Source organism: Phaenicophaeus curvirostris, chromosome 4, assembly GCF_032191515.1.
Source record: "Phaenicophaeus curvirostris isolate KB17595 chromosome 4, BPBGC_Pcur_1.0, whole genome shotgun sequence".
Classification (NCBI taxonomy): domain Eukaryota; kingdom Metazoa; phylum Chordata; class Aves; order Cuculiformes; family Cuculidae; genus Phaenicophaeus; species Phaenicophaeus curvirostris.
This window is the reverse complement of record NC_091395.1, coordinates 24,171,006-24,193,491: the sequence shown is the minus strand read 5'-3', so window position 1 is coordinate 24,193,491 and position 22,486 is coordinate 24,171,006. Positions and strand designations below refer to the sequence as shown.

The following is a 22,486-nucleotide window of genomic DNA, read 5'->3' as shown; positions in this document are numbered from 1 at the left end:
AGCTCTTGTAACTTGTCCTGGGTTTTTTTGCTTTTGGGTTTAGTTAATGGCTTTTGCTTCAGCAAAGATAAGCCAGTATCAGTCTGCATTTCTCCTCTACAGGCAGAGGACTCATAAAAGGCGACCTATATTTTCCTTGTGTAACCTACAGTCAGGTCATAAAATCCTATCAAGTATTGCATTTTGAGTTGCCTCATAGAGTGATAAGATGCAAATATGGGTAAGCGGAGCGTTATTTTGGTCTATAGTTCCTCACAAATGAAATAACTAATACCTAAATTAATTAAGACTGACAACACTGAAACAGGTTTCATGATATTTCTTTGGGGTAAAGAAATGGTCAGATTCTTTAGTAGCTCAGAGGAATGTAGAAAGAGGATCTATGAGTGGCATTTTGCTTTTATTAGTGTAATTACGGAGTATTTACTGAAGTAAGGTTTGATCTGTTTTGTTACTACTGTAACAGGAGCTGAACTTGTCTTATAATTAGTGCTTTAATAAAAATAAAGATGTCAGGGCAAAAATATGTTATGGTGAAAACAGATGATGAAATGCTAGGTACTGTGTTAGATTTGGTGGTACACAGAGCATGTCTAGTTTTGCTGACATTTCAGGCTGTTTTTCTTAAACACTGCATAGATACTTTCTACACCTAGGAAAAAACATGGTAATTTTTAGAAAACTGGATATTCTTCCATGATATTATAATGCAATGAAAAGCATGGAAGCTGTTGCAAGAAGAGTTTGAGTTTGATTTGGCTTCGCAAAAGCATGAGACATAGGACACTTCTGTTGGTCATCTGATCACTTCACCTTAAATTATTGAGGTCCTAGACCCACTGCAAAAAGATGGAATGCCCTCTTTCCCTTCTCCCCACCTCCCACCAAAAAAAGGACATTTTGCTGAAATAACACTCACGGCAGGAGGTCAGAAGTACTTTGTGTGTGTAAATCCTTCATCTTCATCTATGTGTTGGGAAATGCAAGGCTGGAGCATAAAATTTTTTAGTTCTGGCCAAGCGTGCACAACACCATTGAAGATTACATATTCAGGTGTGGAATCTGCAATAAAGGGAGAAACATACCCACAAGTAAAACCACATGAGACCAGGCTGTCTGTGTTCCAAGGCTGGCAGAAACATAACTGTGTCAACCAAGCAAGGTGCCTTTTAAGTAGCGGGCAGCTATCCAGTTAAAGACATAACCCTGTTCTACTTCAATTGAAATGTCATACTTTTATGGGATAGAATATTTTAAGACAATTCCCAAGTTAATGACAGAAATGCATCATAGCTGAGAAATGGTATGTTTGAAAACAATAAAAAAGTTCTTTGAATTCTGCTCAGATGTACAATATCAATCCTTTTGTCAGCTCAGGTGACAGAAAGGTGGTTTGGTTTTGGTCTTCTTAAAATGCCAGACACCTTTCTTGCAATCACTGCCATAGGCTCATAGATCAGGGACCTTACAAGCAAATAACTTGGACAGGTCTACTTGCCAGTTCAATTAGGCAGAAGAAATAGTGTGTGTTCTGGAGGAGCTGTTAAGGCATGATGCAGGTCCTTTTCTAGGGTGGAGTGGAAAGGCTACAGGACTTGGTGTACTCCTGTAAGTAGAGGTCATGGCCATTGTGCTGGATTTACAGAAAGGTTGGTTGGTAAATTAATTTTGTAGATGTGTGAGTGTATGCTTACAGCATTAACTGCACAGTAATAAAGGAAATGTGTTACAAAGCTAACTAAAGGGTGATTTCTTAAGAAGTAATTATCAGCAATATATCCTTGCATGGTGAGGGGCTTCCTGAGCACTGCAAAGAAAGAACTCACTATGACCCTTTCTGGTCACTGGATCTAGCACTGTTTCTTGCTGACTGCCTATTTCATTCCTGCTTGACAATGATGACTGAACAACCGCAGCTTAACTCAGCAAAGAGTTACTGCCTTGAGCATAGTAAATTTAAATGACTTACTTCATGTATCTACTCCTTTTCAGCAGTTTTAGGTTGGCTTATACTTTGATGAAGCCATGTGTATTTTGAGGAAGTACAAAGGTAAGTTTCAAGTATCCATAGAAACTTTTGCAATCAAGCATACACCTTTGAGTGGAAGGACCTTGAATATGACATTTGTTTCTTTATTATTATAGCTTTATAGTCCTTAGTAAAATGAAGAAACAGTGATGTCATGGTGATGTGTAATTGGTAATGTTCAGTCTAACTCTGTGACTGCCAAGCACAGAGGTGGATAACAGGAAGACTAGTAATGTCAATAGATATTTTCTTAATGAAGAAATGAGGAATTAGCCTATATAACTTCAGTAAGTGTCCCCGTTGGTGTTAATGTTATATTGGTTTTATCTGTGGTATAGTTAAACAGCAAAAAATACATTCATGCTCAAGACAAGTGGTGAACACAGACGTTCAGAGCTTGGGTACATCTTGACTACATTATTACCTGGAAATGGGACGGTAGCAAAGGAAACAACTATTCAACGGATCCTGGGCAGGCTGGGTAACCATCTCAAATGAGACTGACCTTTTTAAAAGGAAACGTTACTTGTGCTGTTTTCTTTCTGTTACTATAAACACAGGAGTCTGCTGAATGGTTTTATCCATACCATAAGTTATAGGACACTTGGGGGGAAAGGGATGTTTTGGGGTTTGGTTGGGGTTTTTTATAAGTTTCTAGGTTGACTTTTGCTCCAGAGGAATTGTGTCTGAAGCTTTCAAATATTGGAAATTATTGGGCCTTTCTACTCTGTTCCATTGAAGAAGGCCGATGTGATTCTTGCCTGTTTTTTGTCCATGAGGAAATAAGGCTCTTGGAATGGGTTGCTGTGAGGTAGAGATTTCAGGCACGGGGAGCATGAGCTATGTACATTTTTACATACTGTTGTGTCAGCTCATATAGTCTCTCCATGGTTTCCAGAAGCAAGGATTTGATAATATTCTGAAGCCTTCTTTCATCATTGTATAATGATATTTATTGTTTTCCTCTATGCCTGTAAAATAAGCCTTCTCAGTTAGGCTTTTCTGGTTAACCTTATCAGCAGCAAAGCACACCCAAAATCTGATCTTTAGAACCTATGACTTGACTGTTGCAGTTGTTACAGTGTATGCTGGCCACTCTTTCAAGTACAATAGTAATGAAAATCATACTTTGCTATAATACAGATCTCTCTCATTTAACCTTTTTTTCCTCAGTTATGCAGTAATTGTGCCTTTTGTGTTTCTGTTCAGCCATCAAGATGTTAAGAAGCACTCAGACTGGGTCATCCAGTTAAGGTGGAGAGGAATGTGAGTACAATTGCAGGCTTTCTTTTTGCAGAGGGGAAGAAAAATTAAGTAAAGCAGGGGATGTAATGTGGTGTGTGTGCACTACAGAGAGGTCTTAGTGGATAAAAGGTAGCCAGTAATAGGTTTCTGAAAAACTTAAGTGGCACTTTAAAAAAAAATTCTCCAGGCCATGCTACAATTTCTTCTTAATGTCACAAGTACAGTTGGTTCATTGCTTTGAAGTGATGTCAAGACTGTAGAAAAGGCACTTGCTTTTCCCCTGCCCCTCCATCAACTGTCTCAGCGGAGTCAAAACCCAAATAGCTTGAACTTCATGGTAACTTGAAGTCTGAAGAAAGACTCACCATTATGTTGTCTGGCAGCTCCTAACGACTCCCGCAGTCCTCAGAGCTAGGAGTGAGGTAGCTGTTTTCCACTGACTGATCATTTTAATTCCCAAGCTAAGCCTGGGAACCAAATAACCTGTTGAAGCTGGTTTTTATATCTAACACCTGATATGTATGTCATGCTTTTTCCTCATGGGTAATGACTGCTTCTTATTTACTGCTTAGGAGTGGATAATTAATTAGCAGGGGTGAGAATGTGCACACTTGACTAGATGCTCAAAAATCACATAGGTGATTCCTGGGACTGAATAACAGTTTTTTTAGTGTCATAAAACAGCCTTGAACTGGAAAATTTCTATTGACAGAAGTAGGTGCTAAAAGCTTTATGCATGTACTGTAATTTATTTCTGTTACAAATAGAACTTCTCTTACTCTGTTAAGATGAATATTTAAACTCTACTAGCTAAACAGAATAAAATCATGCCATATTTATTGGTGGCATTTTATTGCACAGTAATGGTGTTTTTTCACATGCTGTCTTAGTTAGTAGTTCAAATGCGTGGAAGCAGGTACATGAGTAGGTTTTTAAGTGCCTTTTGTTTAACTATCTCATGTAAGAAGATCTTGGTGAAGCATATGACTCTTAGCCAAGTGGACAGGGCCATCAGTATGCAAGGTGATGTTCCCTTACAAGAGGTTAAAGATCACTATATTTAAAATGTATACAGGAACATTTATGGTTTACCAGCAGAACTGTCTTCTTAATTTATAAGTAAAACACATTATGACAAAACAACTTATTTTTTTTGGTAGAATGTTTTGGTGAGGTTTAACTTAAATGCTACAGTATAGGAAATCAATGGATGGTCTTTCTGTGGGGCAAAGCTCCTTATCCTGAGCATATTCACAAGCTACTGATAATTGCTAATTAATATCTGAGACTCCAGAAGTCATGAGTCTGTGGCTGAAGACTATCGTTCCACTAGAATGCTGTGAATGTTGGTTTTGGTTAATTCAGCATAGTAAAATGTTGATTTTAAACCTCATTGTTCTTACGTGATCATGTTTCATTGTTGCACTCTCCAAAGAGTCTCCAGAGAGCTATAGAGTGAGAACCCGTCTGTGGCACTTCTCTAGCAGTATATTTCTGACCAGACTACTTGAGCATGAATGAAAATCCAGGGTGAGCTTGCAGGGCAGTAAGTCAAGCACCATCAGTCATGGACTTCTGATGTGATCGTGCTCTCTGGGTTTGATGGTTCATGTGCTGGGTTCCAAAAAGATTTGTCACAGATGTTGCGATGGTGTTTATGACATAATATTTCTTCCCAACACAGTCAGATCACTGAAAGTGGCCATCAGTAAGTGTATGTGTGGGGAACGCTTGCATGTGTGATTTCATGAGGGAGGGAAGTCAACCATCACATGCTGGAGGAACTTGGCCAAGTAATATACATAAAACTGGACTATGTCTCAGTGATATCCCAAGAGGACTTACATGCAGATGTTAGTGGGGCATTTGCAAAATGAAATCCCATTGAAGAGAACTAAATCAAAGCTGGACTGCTGAGACATGAAGCTCAAGTTCTTTGTGGCATGGTTTCCTCAAGCAGGTTTTATAAACACTTCCTAAACACTTTATGAGCTATGAAAACAGTTGGGGAAACTGTGGAGCCACAGAAAGGTCACATGCTAAGTACATTGTTGGAAAATGTTCAGTAAAATTTGAGAACCAGCAATGCACTGACAATGTTATGGACCTCTGACAAACTTCTCTACATTGCCTTCTGTTTAACTGTTTTTATTAAGACTTATCCTTTGGTATTAAAAAGAAATCATTTAAAGAAAATGCTTCACTTGCTAGACGCTTATCTTAATGTCATATTCTCTTGATTTGATACCATAAATAGTCCTTAAATAAGACGGTGAAAATTGATAGGTTTCTGCCTGTGCCAGTATGTGGTCTAGATTATGGAAGTATGGTTTATTAATAAATAAAATTATTTTTTAAAGTGTTATTTTCTGTATTTGATTTATTTTTGCAATTTCTGTAAAAGCCACCAGCTCGTATTGTGGTCTCCCAGTCTTCAAGTTATTGGAGTTTCTGCTGAATTCCTTTGGGTTGCCTGTGAATGTTTTTTAGCGTGGCTGTACAGAATTTATTCAGTGTGCCAAAGTCTTCTTTCTGCTCCACTTTTGCTAGTTTTCTCTGCTGAACAGGTGTCTTCTCCTAGACATCTTGCTGATGATCTACCAGAAAAGTTCATTTTACTGAATTGCAAACAAAGCTGTACTAATAAATCTGAGAAGACCTCAATGCTTGGAGGTTTCCAGCTTGCTCTGTACAGGGAACCTTGGCAAACCAAGTCAACTCATCCAAAGTGTGAATTAAATCGAGTCAGATGAATTAGTGGCCTTCTACAATGGGGCTACAGTACTGATGGGTAAGGAAAGTGTAGCTTACATCATCTACCTTGACATTGTGCAAGGCATTTGACACTGTCCCAAAAGACATTCTTGTTTCTAAATAGTAAAGAGATGGATTTGATGCATGGACCACTTGGTGGATAAGGAATTGATTGGATGGTTACACTCAAAGAATTGTGGTCAATGACTCAATGCCAAAGTGGAGACTGATGACGAATGGGGTCTGTATTGGGAATGATGTTGTTAAACATCTTTGTTTAACATGGACAGTGGGATTGAGGGCACCCTCAGCAAGTTTACCAATGACACCAAGCTGTGTGGTGCAGTCGACATGCTGGAGGAAAGAGATGCCATCCAGAGGGACCTTGACAGGCTTGAGAGGTGGGCCTGTGTGAACCTCATGAAGTTCAACAAGGCCAAGTGCAGGATCCTGCACTTGGGGCAATCCCAAGCACAAATACAAACTGGGTGGAGAGTGGATTGAGAGCAGCCCTGAAGAGAAGGACTTGGGGCTGCTGGTAGGTGAGAAAAATCAACATGAGCCAGCAGTGCGTGCTTGTAGCCTGGAGAGATAACTGTATCCTGGGCTGCCTCAAAATAAGTATGACCCACAGGATGACTTCTACCCTGCTCTTGTGAGAGCTCACCTGGAGTAGTGCTTTCAGTTCTGGAGTCCTCAGTAAAGGAGGAACATGAATCTGTTAGAGTGAGTCCAGAGAAGGGCCATGAAGATGATCAGAGTTCTGGAGCACCTCCGATATGAGGACAGGCTGAGACTGTAGGGCTAGTTCAGCCCCAGAAAGAGGCGGCTCTGGGGAGACCATATAGCAGCCTTCCACTCCTTAAAGGGGGCCTACAGGAAAGCTGGAGAGGGGCTGTTTATCAAGGAGTGCAATGATAGGATAAGGGGAAATGGTTTTAAGCTAAAAGAGGGGAGATTTAGATGAGATATTAGGAAGAACTTTTTTACTGTAGGGGTGGTGAGGCACTGGAAGAGGTTGCCCAGAGAAGTCGTGGATGCCCCATCCCTGGAAGTGTACAAGGCCAGGTTGGATGAGGTTTTGAGCAACACGATTTAGTGGGAGTATCCCTGCCCAAGGCAGGGAGGTTAGAACTGGATGATCTTTAAGGTCCCTTCCAACCCAAACCATTTTATGATTCTATGAATTCAGTGTTATTTTACACAGCACGTTTTGTTTTAATAGAGAATAAACAAAAAGCATCCAAAACTAAGTACTAAACTGAAACAACGGTCAATGTGCTCATCTGCCCTGTTTTCTTCAAGATAAGGCTTTGAAATGGTGGTAAATAAACTAAAAGATAAATCATCAGATGTTGGCAGTTTCAGGAACAGCGGCTGTTAATAGTACTTTAGGAATGCTTTATATTCATGAACAAAGTTAAAACCATGAAGGTTGTGCGGTTAGCCATCACTTTCTCCTCTAGATTTTGGCCTTACTGCAAAAGAAGTGATGTTAACTGTGGCCTTTCTTCACCTATGAAAGAAGGGGAAAGCTGGAGGAGGGTGAGTAACTGTCTTTTGGAATGATATCAGTGGATACTTAATCATCTTCAGATCCCTACATAGCTTGGTGACTGCTATGTCAGCCTGTTAGTAATTAGGACAGACCCCACTTGCCATGCAGGATAGCTTTGGTGTGCCTGCTCCCCACCCCTGAGGAGAGCCAGCGTGGGGTCTGACTGATGCACAGCTACTCTCCTGGATCTTTCTCTGAAGTTCGGATCACAATAAAGGAAATATTTGGGGAGGAGGGAGAGCCAACCCCATAACATCTCTGTGAGGCAAAAATGCTGTCAAAGAAGTATGTGCAGCTATTCAGGAAGTCATATATTTTAGACAACTTGGTCTCAATATTAGGCTCAAACAATACTGAAATTTTCAATAAGTGACTTCTTAAAGATCCATGAAATATGACTAAACAACAAACAAAAACTGAGTAGAGTGGCTGAATTTCTTTTAATACATAAACCTATCCTTTTCTTTCTTTATTCTCAAACGTGCATAACTGTGAGAAAGAAATGGGGATATTTGGTCAATGTGCTCATAGATGCCTTTTTCCCCTTTGTTCATTTTCCAGTTACTGTAGTCCTTGAGACTTTCACTTATGCAAACGCCACATACTGAAAACAATGCAAGCATATTTATGACATCCCTCTGACTTTTTCCAAGATGTTCAGGCTTTGCCTCAGCTCTTTCCTATTGGACAGACTCATAAATCAAAGGAAATAAGGTGCTCAGTGGAACCTTGCTGAGTGGTTGGAAATCTCTAGGTGAATGCATGTTGGGACTGAGGCATTTGGGAAACAAATTTTTGAAGCTGTAACTGCTGAACTGAAATTGAATGTGGAAGGTGAACACTTCTGCTTAACTCTGATGTCAGTGTTCAGTGCCTCTGTAGTATCAATCCATTCCAAATCACTCGGTTTTGGCCATTAGGCTTCAACAATACAAACTTTTAAGAGCCCACCTACACTTCAGGGGAAGTAAATGAAAGCAAAGATCCCCAATCCACATTTTCAGTGTGATTAATAGGAATTGATGCAACTACATGCTAGCAGAATTTAGAGAGTTCTGTAATTCTATTCAAGGAGGTTATATACCTTATTACTTCAGAAATCAATGGAGGATTATGTATCCATGTCCTTTAATGCTTTTTGAGGATCTGACAAGATCCTTCCTTGGAACTCTGAGTATATTAATGTTTTTGAAAGTCCTTGAATCAAGTTCTTAAGGCTGTAAGGAGTATTTATAGAGGCGCTCACAAATTTTTGCAGATGATATCTCCTGCCACACCCGCAGGAGGCTTACAGTTTGAATGTGTTACCACTGCTTCTGCAAATATGAGAGAAATGAAGAAAATGAGTGAATCCTGTAGTGTCATAAACCACCCCTGGCAAATCTTACTCTTCTCTAGAGTCAAATAAAATTAAAATCATGCATAAGTCTGTGTGTATCTATAAACAGTTTGGCTGCTTGGATCCCACCACGCAGGGAGAGGCAGGAAGCTGACAAACACAAGAATGATTTAGTGAGGATGAAGCTGTTCACTTTTATAGAGATGGTAAAAGAGAAGAAAAAAAGCTACTGCTTGAACACATCCCCTCAAATTTAACCCAAACTGAGGCTTGAATGTGCTCCCATTGACGTCAGTGAGTGTTTTATCACTGGCTTCCCTGGGAGCAGGGTAGTGTCTCCTGTTTATGTGAAGTCTTCATGAGATTTCATTGTGGTCCTTACTGTAGCAGTTTGAGCACTTCCATCAATGGACTGGAGTGATTTCTGTGCTGTGCTTGTGAGTCAGAAGTCGTGGTCTGCCACTTCAGAGGATGTGAAGTGAGGGACAGGAGGTTTGTGATGCTGTCTCCAGTCCATTGCACAGAAGGAGTCTGGCTGGCTCCACTTGCCTTTCACAGACTGAATTTGGCAGACTACTGTAGTTACCCTCAGTAGAATTTATACATGAAAGCTGAACTTGGAGGTGAGAAGCCCTGAATATTTTCTGTGTTAAACTCTCGACTGTTCGCTTCATTGCTTAACAGTCAACTTCATTGTTTAAAGAACTCAAAGTTCCTACTTGCTCCAGCAGAACCATGTTTTCTCCCCAAGGGTTTAATTCAAAGTCCAGTGAAAGAGATTTTTGGTCTGTTCAATTAAGCATGGGACCAGAAACCTCAGTTCGTTCATCAGCTGGTTATGCTGTTTGTGCTAAGGGTGACATTTGCTTCAGGTCTTTTCTATCTAGCACATATTAAATTGAAAAGCAATATGAACTTTGACCTTTCCTTGAGGCATCTAATTAAGGTAACTGAGACCTACTAACTTGGATAGGGGAATGAGAATTGGAAGGCCTGGGCTTTGGTTTTAGGTTTTGCTGCTGTCGTAGATCTATCAAGAAGTAAATTTCAGTACGTTTTCTCTCCTGTAAAGTGAGTGTTAACCTTATTACACCAAATGTAATTTTGTTGGTATTTCCTTTCTCCTTATTCTTTTATTTTTGCTGTGATCTCCTCCATAGAAAAAGGCACTTGCCTCTTTTCAAGTTCAAACCCTTGTAAAGCATTTATCGAGACTTGAAGGCTTAAGCTTAGTTCCTGTGAGATGTTTCATTGCTAATGGTTGTTGAAGTGTGCATTTGTGGGGAGATTCACACCACTGAAGAAGGTAGAAGTTTTAGGTGCTTTGCAGTGTTCTGAATCTTAAGAGACTGAGCTATGGTGCGAGTATTTCAGCATTTACTTGTTTCCATAAAATCAGCAATAACACAAGGGGCAGTCTTTTTTTGTGATTTATTTGTACTTCACATTCTGGGGAAAAATAGTTCTCCACAAACACTTGGAAAGAGCCCAAAAAGGTGAACAAGTTACTCTTTTCTTGTGGGGATTGGAAAATGAAGAGGGGAGATATCTTTGGTTTCCTTTAATTTCTAGATGAAGAGTCTTTATTCTACTTGTTAATTTTGGCTGAAGGGTGTATAAATTTTTATTTGATTATTATTTTTAACACCTTGGAAAACACTTTAAGATTTGGTGCTCATTCGATGTATGCTTAAATAGGGTACATACATGGCAATATTTTACAGCTCCTTTGTGTATATCTTGATGCGTATTTATGAGCTTTATTTACAGCTCCTTGTTTTGTTGTGTTCCAGACTTGTAATTCAATTTATCTGAGTCTGAATCATGAAATGCTTACCATTGTTTAGGTCTTCTTGCCCAGTTTTTCTTTTGCCAGGAAACGTTGCTGAACTGTCTTTGTCAAACTCTGGTAGCCGCAGAGAAGCTGCCTGGTTAAGTTGAAGGGTTCTCTGGTGTAATTTTGGGTGGGGTTTCTTGTGTGCATAGGGCATTTTGTTTTGTTTTGTTTGTTTTGCCTGAGAAATAAAAACTCTTGAAATTGATAAAGCCAATATTCTTAGCTAGTTGTTTGTTTATTTTTCAGTAAGAAATCGGTGCAGAATGGAGGGCTTCTAAATTCATTGCCCATTTACCTCAGCTTTAAAGGCTTTACACCCCACATGCGATTGTAATAAGTGTTAAGATATCTGGACAATGAAAAGTATTAAGACAAAATGACCAGTTGCCCTCCAGCACTTCCTTGAAGAAAATATTGTGGTGTTCAGTCTGCATGGGAGATTTTCAGGGACTACAGACTATCAAGAACGTCAACACTTATGTGTTCATAAAAAACAAAAAACCAAAAAAAACCCAAAAAACCCCCAAAATTCATTGCAAACATAATTTATAAATTACTTTGAAGCACCAAACAATGCCCGCCCCAATACAGTTATTTTAACAGGCAACTCTTTGGTTGATTCTTTAAAATATTTTTTTATTTTTAACAAGAAAGCAGCCCCACCTATCCTAATCTTGATTTTTTTTAACATGTTGGCCAATTAATCTTTTAATTGAAAAAAGACATTACACAGAATTCATCTGTTTTTTACATTATATGCACGTAATTCATAACATATGCTGAATTCATAATAGTTACTTGCGAACACTTTCAACTCTTAAAAGCATTCAACACTAAAATTAACAGTGTCTCCAATATAATCATGCCTTACCCATAGTATTAGATGTTTTGTTTACAAAATGCATAATCTATTTAAGATAGAAACGCCATCTGTGGTTCAATCAAGGAGAAGTAACTTTAGAGTAAGGAATTAGTTTATTAACATGGGCTTTAGTTGTATGAAGGAAAAAATATCTAGATATTTCTCTGTATTTGTGAAGAAAGGGATTTTCTTTGTGTTCTGACAATGATATATTTACTGAAAGAATTCCCCTGAAATCCGTAGAACTGCCTCAGTGTAAACTTGGTGCAAGACTCAAATAGAACCTTAACTGTTAAAATTAAGATGTTTCTTCCAAAACCAGGGGATACATTTTAGACATAATTTCTTTAAGTCATGTGCGGTTAGGTAAGTCTCAAGTGCCTTCTTTTTTTGAAGTGAAAACTGTTCTGTGTCATAAATGTCAGATGAGCTGAAACACAGGGGGGTTTTGGTCATTATTCCCCAAATCAACATCAAAAGATGATGAAATGTACCCTTAAATGATTTTCAGCAAGCCTGATAAAACAAGGAATACTTGCTATCAAAATCCCAGGTGAATTGAAAAGTTCTTGTTGTCATCTGTAGCTGAAGTCTTCACAAGAAACATGAGAGGGAATTCTGAATGGAAGGTGACTGGGTCCTTAAAAATTACTCAGAAAGAGGAGCCATCAAACAGCTTGATGAAAACTTGCTAAGGCACTGGGTACAGGTGTTCATGGTGCTGGTTATATATTGTTTGTAGTTCTTGTTGCCTACCTTTGAGACTGTTAGTGAGACCTGGTCTCTTGAAAGCTACATCTATCACCATAAACACTCAAGGGTAAATCTCACCATAACTAGGAAGGAAGTTCTGCAGATGAACGTTTTGGCTGAATGCCTTATGAAGAAGGCATTAACTGAAATATTAGTCTATAGAACTTCCTTTCCTCAGCTGTGTTCAACCTGTTAAAGTCCCTGTTCAGAAAATACCCAACCCATGATTTGCTGAAATGAGATCTGGAGACCTGGTAGTCTGGAGACTGGAGGAAAATGGAGGATCATGTTGACTTGCTTAAGAAAAATTAGTTTTCCACAATGAAGAGCAAACCTGGATTACTTAAAGGAAGCCAGAAGCCTTAACAGAAAGAGATGTTTTAAAAATGTACTGCTAAAGTAACAACTGAAGCCTGATGCAGTCATAAGACAGAACCTAGGAATAATGGTCAAATGTACTATTTATGTGTTTACTTGATAACTTTGGTGCCTTTGACATTGTTGATAGCCAATGCAAAACTTTAGAAAACAAAATATTACAAAATTTCCAAGAAAATACTGTGACATTGTAAGCTTATTTTTCTTATGCCCACCCACCCTCACCCCCCTTTACACCAGTTTACTAAATGGTGTGTGAACAGAATAGTAGTGACCTGGGGGGAGACATTCCTTGCTCCCAGTTCTGATAATGCGAATCATCACTGCTCTTATGATGCAGTTAGGGTTCTGAAGGGTCAGACAGTGATATTAGAGGAACAAATGATTCCTGGTTAGGTTCAGAGGTTAACTTATGGGATCATACCATTTCCTTAACTGTAAGAGAAATGATTAGTAAGGGATGCTTTTCAAAGCAGCCTCCCGTTCTTTATGTCTGTAACAACATATGCCTCTTCAATACCTCCCATATGGCCCAGCCCTCCTCCCTGTTCTCTTTTAATACTTTGCATTTAAATCCAATAAATACCAAGGTAATTATTTTACTGTACCCATGGCCCACTCAGTCTGAAGGATAAAGAGCAAAGGGAAAGTGTGAAAAAAATCCCAACAGAAGAAAACAATGAAAATTCTTCCAGGACTGTGGTTACAAGAATTTTTGCAAAGGTCTTAGTAATTGCACTGACATAAAGCATTCTCTCTGCACTCACTGCAGGTGCAGTATTCCCACTCCCCAGAGAAGCCTGTCTTTACGTCTTTTCTCCTTGAGTCTTCCCACTCAAGTAAGAGGTGGGAAGGACAGATTGGAAATGTTTTCCCTTAAGATTCCTCCCCAAAGGTAGTGTAAATACTGTGTCTTCAGGTTTGTCAGATGTTTTCCATGAGCTCTTCCTTAGCAAGTTTACCGTAAGGTAGGACACCTGCTATGACGTAGAATAGCAATATATCAGAAGGTACGCAAACATAATGGAAAGAGGAAGGAAATTAAGGCAGATTTGATCTGTCATCCTGGATAACTGATGGATCAGTCAGTTGATTTCCATCTCTAGAAACAGGGGTTTCTGCAGGAGAGGGACCATTTTCCCTATAAACTCTGACCTTCTAAACTTCCTGTACTAGATGAACTTCACCAGGTCTTGGCACTCTCCTGCAGATCTCTTTTTCTTTTTTTTTTTTCCCTCCTTTAGTACCAGAAAGTAACGGCACTCTTCTTACTTTAGGTAAGGAGGTGGGCATGGAAGAACTTATAAAAAGGAGTAATATATCTTACAAGAATCCAGAGTTCTTATGACGACTCATCAATGAGAATTCCCTCCCCTGATTTTTAGTTGTGTACCACAGCAGTACCTACTTTGAGAGAAGACTTTTCCAGTGAATCTTCAAGTCTTTTTTTCCCTTAATAATAATACAAAATTTTAGAAAAAAACCTGTCTTGTTTCAGTGAGAGTTCCTGATCTGTTTGCAGAGGCTTACCTTAAACAATGAGAGAAATGAAGAGTGGAAGGTAAGTTAGAACAGAAGACTTCCTGCAACCTTTGGCCACTGCAGACATGAGAAGAGGCTTAATGATTAATCTGGTAAATCACCAGTTTCACAGTGGACATTGTCCATCTTTATAAAGGTTCTCATGTTTGATGACGAAATTAGATCACTGGGAAGTCTGCCATGGGGACTTTATCGCTAATATCTGTAAGCTAGCCATTAGCTGTTGCCTTCAAGGAATAGACTTCATACCTTTCATCTGGTTTGGGATTTTTATCTCTCAGTAGAATATAGATGATTTTGCAGTGGACTTGCACGTTTAATCCCTCTTTCAAATCTATCAAACTTTAGACCCCTTTTAAAATGTTATTGTTTAACTGCTGTTTTGAAAGGGAGATATCCTGGGTTCTTATGCTTTGTATCCTGAACAGTGTGCCTATTACTGTAGTCTTCTATATCAACCTAATTGCAGTTCTGAGTTTCTCTTTAATCTGTCCATAAATGTGATAGTGGCAAACTCTCACAGAGAGGGATTCAGGAAAGTCTCCTTCAGAAAGTATGAGACATAGTGGGCAACATTTTGGAAGCTGCCTATGTGATTTCACAGGCACTAACTTGTTCTGCATGGTATGTATATGTATATTTTTAAGAAAAATTCCTTGGATACAATGTACTTGTTTCCTCCATGGTGTTTATCGTTGTCTCCAGCAGAATACAACTGTACAGTTGAAAACCTGTCTGGAGGATCATTCTGCTGTAGGAAACCTTGTAGTGATACGAACCTATTCGGTGTGTTTTTCCTCCCCTGTGGAAGTAGAGCACAGAGAATAAGAAAGGCATTTTTTCCCCTCCCCTGTCTGACTGATGGTTCTGTTCTGTTGACACTGGCAGCTATTGTAAACTGCATAAAGGGGTTTAGCCTTGAGGTACATGTTCATGCTACTGGAGCAGCAACCTTTCTCTATTCTATCAGTTGGCATGTTACTTTGTGGTCTCACAGGCTAGAGGGTTTTGCTATCTTTTCTGTGGTATCTAGACATGGAAAACAAAGTACTTTGAATGCTTCAGCTTAAAATATTTAGGTCTCTGAGGTATCTGTAAAGTAATTTTTAAAGATTACCAGAAAATAGATGTGAACAATTATAAAAGTAGTTGATGCAGAGTTGATAGGAACTCCAAATAGACAACAGTTACAGTAAATTGCAGCTGGGATGAATTTCTCGCAGTGTGGAAATATCAAATGAAGATAATCTTTCACTGGACTATTAATCATTCGCTTGCTTTCCTGTGTCATAAACTGCAACACTTCATTTGTTTAAACTTACTTTATTTAACCTAACCAGGATACACGTACTCTGTATATCTCCTACCCAATATGCATTAGATAGCATTAGGAATTCTTTTGAAAGGTGACAACAAGTGGACAGATGAAGAGTTAAATAGTTGGTGAGAACTGATGTCCCTGGAAAACAGGATAGTGAACACAGCTCACCATAAGTTTTATCCAGTAAAAGTGATGCGTGGCCTTCTGAGCTACTCATACCCCTGGAGGCTTCCCAGCCAGACACACGGCACAGCGAGGTTATGCTGCTGCGCAGCCTTCCCCAGTGCTCACCCTCGCTTTGCTGCCTGACTCGGAGCTGCCTGAATTTGTGCTGGTTTTCACTTTCTCAGCTTCTGGATAATGGGGAGTCAGTGGTTCGAAGACACTGCCAGCCTAGTAATCTGTTTTCCTTCTTCACTTTCAGCCTTATTTTTTCTTTCCTGGTACAACAATAGCTCCACACAGTAGATGCTCAGAAAGTATGGCATGCTGACATCTCAGTGGGTCTTTTCCAGGGCTCCTACGTCTCTACAGCCAGTTGAAGACAAGGGTGGCAGGGCTTCAGGAAGCTGTGACAGAGGATTCAGGTCTTGTGGACCATCCAAACACGCGTACAGAGCCACTAGTTTCTAAGCCATTAGAACCCCACACTGAAGTCTATGCTGCTGAGCAGTCAGTGTTGCTGTTAGCTGGATTGAGTTATTACAGCGGCAAATTCTATGATCATCCTTCTGTTTGTCTGTATATGGAGTGGAAAATAATATTCAAGAGAGGCAAAGCATGCCATCCCGTGGTTATGACATTGCTTCCTTTGCACCAGTGCCATTTCATTTCCAAATTTGAGATCCTTCTTCAAAGACGATCTTGTGCCAGGCACGGGCAAGTTTCTGGGTGATTTCTTTGCTGTTCTGGGGCCAGTGGGAACTTCCAAGCCTGTGTCCTCCTGTTTACTGTGCAGACGTGCCAGAGTGGTGGAAATCTGGGAAGTTACATGTTTGCATCAGGAAGCGTTTGATGACAAACACAGCCTTCAGAAAGGCTGTCAGGAATGTTATACTTTCAGATTCCCATGCCAGCACGCTCTTCATATCTGATAGCATTATATAAACTTTATCAAGGGACGGGGAGCTATAGGCTATGCTAACTATTGTGCACCCCCCAGAAGTTCAAAAAGAGGATTCTTCCATGCCTCCCACCCTCTCAACAGGGTCTGAAATAAGGTGCTTACCTAGCAAGGCAAATTTGAACTGACAACTTATTTTTCATTTTTACTGTTGACATGTGGAAGTTTCATTCCAAAATTTGAGAACACATCATTCTGAAGTTACATAGGTATCCTTTCCAAAAATACATCTTACTGACATTAATACTTCTACCCGCATTTTTTTGAGTCTCAGGACACTTCCATTATTTATCAATTAATGTTGTACTGGGATGTGATGTTTCTTGTGTATCTCCCTGGCTTTTCCTCTCCATGAGTTTGTGTAAATCTTAATGTTTTATAACTGGGGAGAATTAAATCTGCTCTTGAAATGGGCTTCCATCCGTCCCTAGGAGTGCCATAAAATTTTAATGTCTTTGTTATTTACTGTACTGCATAAGTCAGGAATAATATTCTGCTTTTCACAACACTGGACAATTTGTTTAGCTCTGTAGGATCCTTACTCCCCACAGTATTCCCATCTCCCCTAAATAAACTGACACTGTCTTGTGGCTACAAAGTTATCCTTTTGGAAGGAGACAGTTTCATAAAGTACACAGTGTGTGTGGTTAATATTCATGACACATACTTCATTCATAATTCATCATTAACTAATTCATTATAATTTATTCCCAGTGGGGTCTGTAACACAACAGTGTTATCCAGTTTCTTTCCCCTGTATCTCTGGGCATCTGAAGCAGTCTAGCCACATGTCTTCACCTCACTTACACTTTTGCATTTCTCCAAACATGTAAAAAAAAATTATCAGATATAGAGTTCTAAAATAGATACCAAATAAAAATGGCTTAGTTTCCAAACTGAAGGCACTTCTGAAGTTATCACTGAAATCCATAAACATGCCACGACGGCCAGTAATCAGAAAAGAAAGCTACATATCTTGTGGGCTGGAGATTTTAAGCCCTGAAGAAGGCGTAGGTTGATGCTCCTCCATGTTTAACATTTCCATTATTGTGTTATCAAGCTTTGAAATGCATCACCTGATAATGTGTGTTTAAAACACATTGGTGTGCTTTGTGGAGCAGGCTGACAGTATGCAACCTGGATTGCCTTCAGCAGTAACAAAACAAAAAAACTCCAACCTGCTAGCAGGACCTCAGCCCCCAGAACCAGACTGTTAGGAGTCAGAAGCAAGTTGCTGAATGCCCAAAAGTGGGGATATCTCATCTTCACTACCAGATACTTCGCTCTATGAATACATTTTTACTGCACTGCACCACTTGCTACTTCACGCTTGGCCTATGTTCTTGTTCCTACTAGTTCCCAGCTAATGAAGACCTTTAAACGTTGCATTGAAAATTGAAGAAAACTTGGGGAAAAATATTTAATTCACACTGGTACCAACAGCCTTTATCTTTAAAGCACTATACTCTTTGCTTGGCTTCAGAGCATGTTAGTTCAGCAAACTTTACTTTTTTTTTTCTGTCAGCAGGACCAATTAAAAGGCACTTTATTTCTCCTCAGCTGGTAAAATGACCTGTCTGATGACAGTGTCTTAAAGCTATAAGACTATTTTCCTGTAGAAGCATTCTACAGGCAGTGGACCTAGAAGAAAAAAAAGATGCATCAGAAATATTATAAAAGTTAACCTTATTTTGTCTTTGGTTTAGCAAAGTCTGTGGCAAGGTGCTGCATTTCTTCACCATATGTAAAGCATATCTGGTTATGTAATTATGCATTTTGCTGAACAGTTTTCCTCTACGCTATTTGATAATTAAATTTGGTTCATCAAAATCATACACATACATAAATCCTGGTAAAAACTGATGACACCACGCCTGTGCTAGGTCAAAATACACCAAAGACTGCTTACATTTCCTGTGTAGCTTGTCATGCTCAAGTTTCCTCCCAGCCCTCATGGTGGATAGGTGCTCTCTAGGTCTTTCCTCCCCAGGTCTGTAGCACAAATATTTTTTGCAGACACTGGGTGGTTGAAGGGCATGTAGTGGGACCTGAAGAAGCACAGTCACAGTGCTTCCTCGAGATGAAATAAAAACTTGTTTGGATGTGTTTGGGACTGCTATTACAATATTGGCCAGGAGACATCATCTTGAACTTCTAAAATACACCCTGGACTCTCCTTCAGTGCTTAGTAACAATATTCATAAGTTGTACATAACTAACTTCTGTTTCCTCTTGCTAGCTATAATTTTGTCAGTATAGAATGTCTGGTTTAAGGCTGGTTTTTGCACATGTGAAATGTTATTGGATGATGAGACATCTGGGGCACACTTTGCAATGTTTCTCTTTTTTTTTCTTTTGTAAAAATAGAGGCAAAAATAGGAGTTTCTATATATGGCAAAAGGAGACTTTTGTTCTCCTACCTATTTGGAAGTAGGAAAAGAGGACTTCTATTTAAAAATTTGACGTGACTGTTTTTTGAAGTGTGATGCATTTGAGTACTAAGGCACTTAAGGATGAAATACAATGTTGTAAAGGTACAGAAGGAAACTGCAGGGAGTGGATTTGCAAAGGATAGTTCAGCCAACACAGGCGTGGTAATTCTTCAGGGTTGCCTAGTAGTCACAAACCTTCGAGCAGCTAGTACTTTACAAGCACTGTCAATGCAGGTTTTGTTTCAAATTATTCTCAGTTTAATTGAACAAATGCAGGAGCCTGTCCCAGGGAATGATGATGGTGCACTGCTGTGTGAAAACACTCAAATGATCTCATTTACTTAATGCAGTTTAGCTGAATGAGGAGCAGAGTACCTAGGGAGGAAGAAGGTTGAGAGCAGAGTTATGGAAACTTGGGGAGGCCACAGCATTAGGAAGAGAAACAATCAAATAGTGTTGATCGTGCACCAAAGCAGGAGAAAACGGATGGCCTACAAATGCCAAGTTGTAGCCAGAGGAGATCCTCAGAGAATATTAGGAGTAGTTCGGGCAGCAGAAGGATGAGCCTTACTGGAGTTGCTCTTCTCAGATTTCAGCTTGATAGTAATGACAGTGCTTTAGGTTAGTCCGCAAAGGAAAGCACGATCAGGATGGGATCAGGACGGTTTTTAAGAGGGAAAGCTGTGGATGCAGCTGGAAGAGGAAGTCCAATATTTACCAGCTGCTCATCATATCCTTCCTCCCAGAGGTTTTCATCCTTTCACAGCTGCCAGCTGAGTTGGTCATGTGGATGACCCCACATCTGGTTAAGTAAAAAGGATATAGGCTAGGTTAATTAGTTTAAATTGTATTTCTTTGGTAACCTGTCTCATGTTGATTGAATGTAGCTGGACAACGCTCCTACAGGTCGATCAGTGGGAGGATAACTTCCAGCAGCAGCAGGCTTTGGGAGACAGTAACCTCTTCAGGTGCTATGCTACTAAGAAACCCCAAGCAACTAAATGGGTCAACAGCTGCATGGATGTTAATAGACAAAGCAAAGGAGAGGCATGAGGAGTTATAGGGGCAGGTAGGAAAGGTAAAGAATCTTCTGGGGTGGGGTAAGAAGGAGGTCATTAAAAGAGGAAAACAGAAGTTAAAAGTGGGGAAAATAACCCATGTTCTATCAGTATAGGGTTTTGATGTGTCTGTTGTCTGTCCTCTGCAGGGGTGGCTCCTGAATCTATGAGAATTAGGATGCTCTTGTGACTTATTGTAGATGCACATATGATATATTTTCATTTTGAAACTTGTATGTTAATGTTGTCTACATAAGCATGATAATTTAAAATACTTATAGACTTATTTGGAAATGCAATAATATTTAGGTCCTGTCATCACCTGGAACCTAAAATTTTGGATCAGCTTCTCAGTGTTTGGCTGTGGTTGGGAGGTATGTTACTGTCTACCCGTTCTCACCACTAGTTGTAGAAAGCTGTTTCTCATTCTTAGCCTGTGGTGCAATGCCATCCCCTGTTCTGAAAAGGCATGTAATGTCATCAGTCACCTATCTAGTTTTTCTGCTCAAGAGTTAATTACATCTCAAATATAATGAGCCAAAAGAGAGGAGAACCAGTACTGGTTTGCTCCGTGTGAACACCTTGATGTGTTTGAATCATTATGGTGCATCACAGGGCAGGTGAGCAGAGAACTAAATGAACATTTTCTCTAAAACAGCAAATCTTTTCCAAAGTTTTAATAAATTTCTGCTCTATATTTTTCCCTGCAAGTACCTTGCATACTAATGGGACCTACTGTAGTTGTTCAAATTGGATATTTTTACAAGAAAAGGTATTAAGAGGAAGGACTCAAACTCAGTCCAATTTACCATGTAACCAAAACTATTATTACATGAAAGAATGGAGGAAATTAAGAACAGGGACTTCAGAATACCAAATGCCAGTGCAATTTATTATTTTAATTTTATTTTCTCTCTAATTAACTCTGTCAGGAATTTGAGAACAGGCACTGAAAAGAAGAAAAAGAGTAGAATAGTCTTACCTAACTCTTCTGTGCATTCTAAATGCTTATATGCTGCATTGCAGGCATATTCTGGGCTGAAAACAATAACTAAAAAATGGCTAACGTGAGCTCTAGTGGTGCTTCTGGAAAACTCTTGTCCTCATTTATGGAAAGACATGATGAGAGCCTCCTAGATAATAACATAGAGGAATGAAAAGGCTAAAGGATTATCTGATTTAGATGACACTATTCAGAAGATTATGGCTGTAAAAAAGAAATATTTATTTGGGTGATTATTTCCAAAGACAAAAAATGATGACAAATGTTTTTAAGAGACCTAGGATATTCTCTTTTGTAAGATTAATCAAGTGCAAATTAAAGTAAATAGAAATTATACATTCTTGAGAGCAGATAATTTCCGTGTTAGGTTTATTTGCCAATAACCTGGTTTACTTGCTAGTGCTGTTGTGATTTTGCTCCAGCCACCATCCTATTTTTTGCAGTCCATGGCTCATGCCCTCTAAACATCTGCTCCTACTTTGATCAGACAATAAAGATCATGGACTTAATCTAATTTAATGATAATCGTAGGGGACTTCTGAGAGGATAATGATGAGAGCTCGTAGAAAGCAAGACTGTATTATTCAAGAGTCAAAAATATGCAGTCTGTTTGAATGCCTCTGCTTTTAAGCTTGATGAAGTATGTAAAAAATCTCATTTTCAGCAAGATTTTAATTACCTCATGTAAATCTGCCTCTCTGTATGAAGTTCCAGCTGGATGTTGAAAAGCAGAAGAGCCTGGAACCTGCCAGCACAGTCACGACTGTGAAGTTAGGACGCAGTGACTTTAAATTCACATGTAACCCTGCGCTTACTCCTTTACTGCAAAAGAGCAACTGAGAATTTCCAGCAAGATGTATGTGTCCCTCTTCTAAATAAGCCACAGTGGCCTTCGACATGACGAAATGCTTCCCACAGCAAGCCTTTTCTGCTACTGTTTTCTGGAGTGCTTGTGTGAGATTCTGCTGTGTGGCCTGTGAGGCAAAAGGAAATGTCGGAAGTATTAATGTTCTTTTTTATTCTCCGCATTAGCTAAAGATCTCAAGTACACTTGACACAAATATGACGCTATTTTTTGCCACTTAGAAGCTCTGGTTGTTTTGCCTTTGGCTGTTAATTTGGACTATTATTTGTTTTCTGTTTTGGCTGGGTTCAGCCTACTATTCCCAGGCACAGTGGGTTGCAGGTTTCCTGTGAAAAATTCTAGGAAAAATAGGGGAGACTGCAAATTCCCTCAGCTGGCACCCTCATA

The 22,486-nt window shown here is 39.4% G+C and overlaps 1 long non-coding RNA gene across 1 annotated transcript; it reads right to left on the bottom strand.

Moving 5' to 3' along the window:
• Positions 1-727: 727 nt before the first annotated feature.
• Positions 728-12,679, bottom strand: LOC138719562 (uncharacterized). Its single transcript, XR_011337231.1, has 3 exons — positions 12,160-12,679; positions 10,763-10,940; positions 728-1,062 (listed from the first exon to the last, which is right to left on the bottom strand). It is a non-coding gene; the product is annotated as an uncharacterized lncRNA (long non-coding RNA).
• Positions 12,680-22,486: the final 9,807 nt, after the last annotated feature.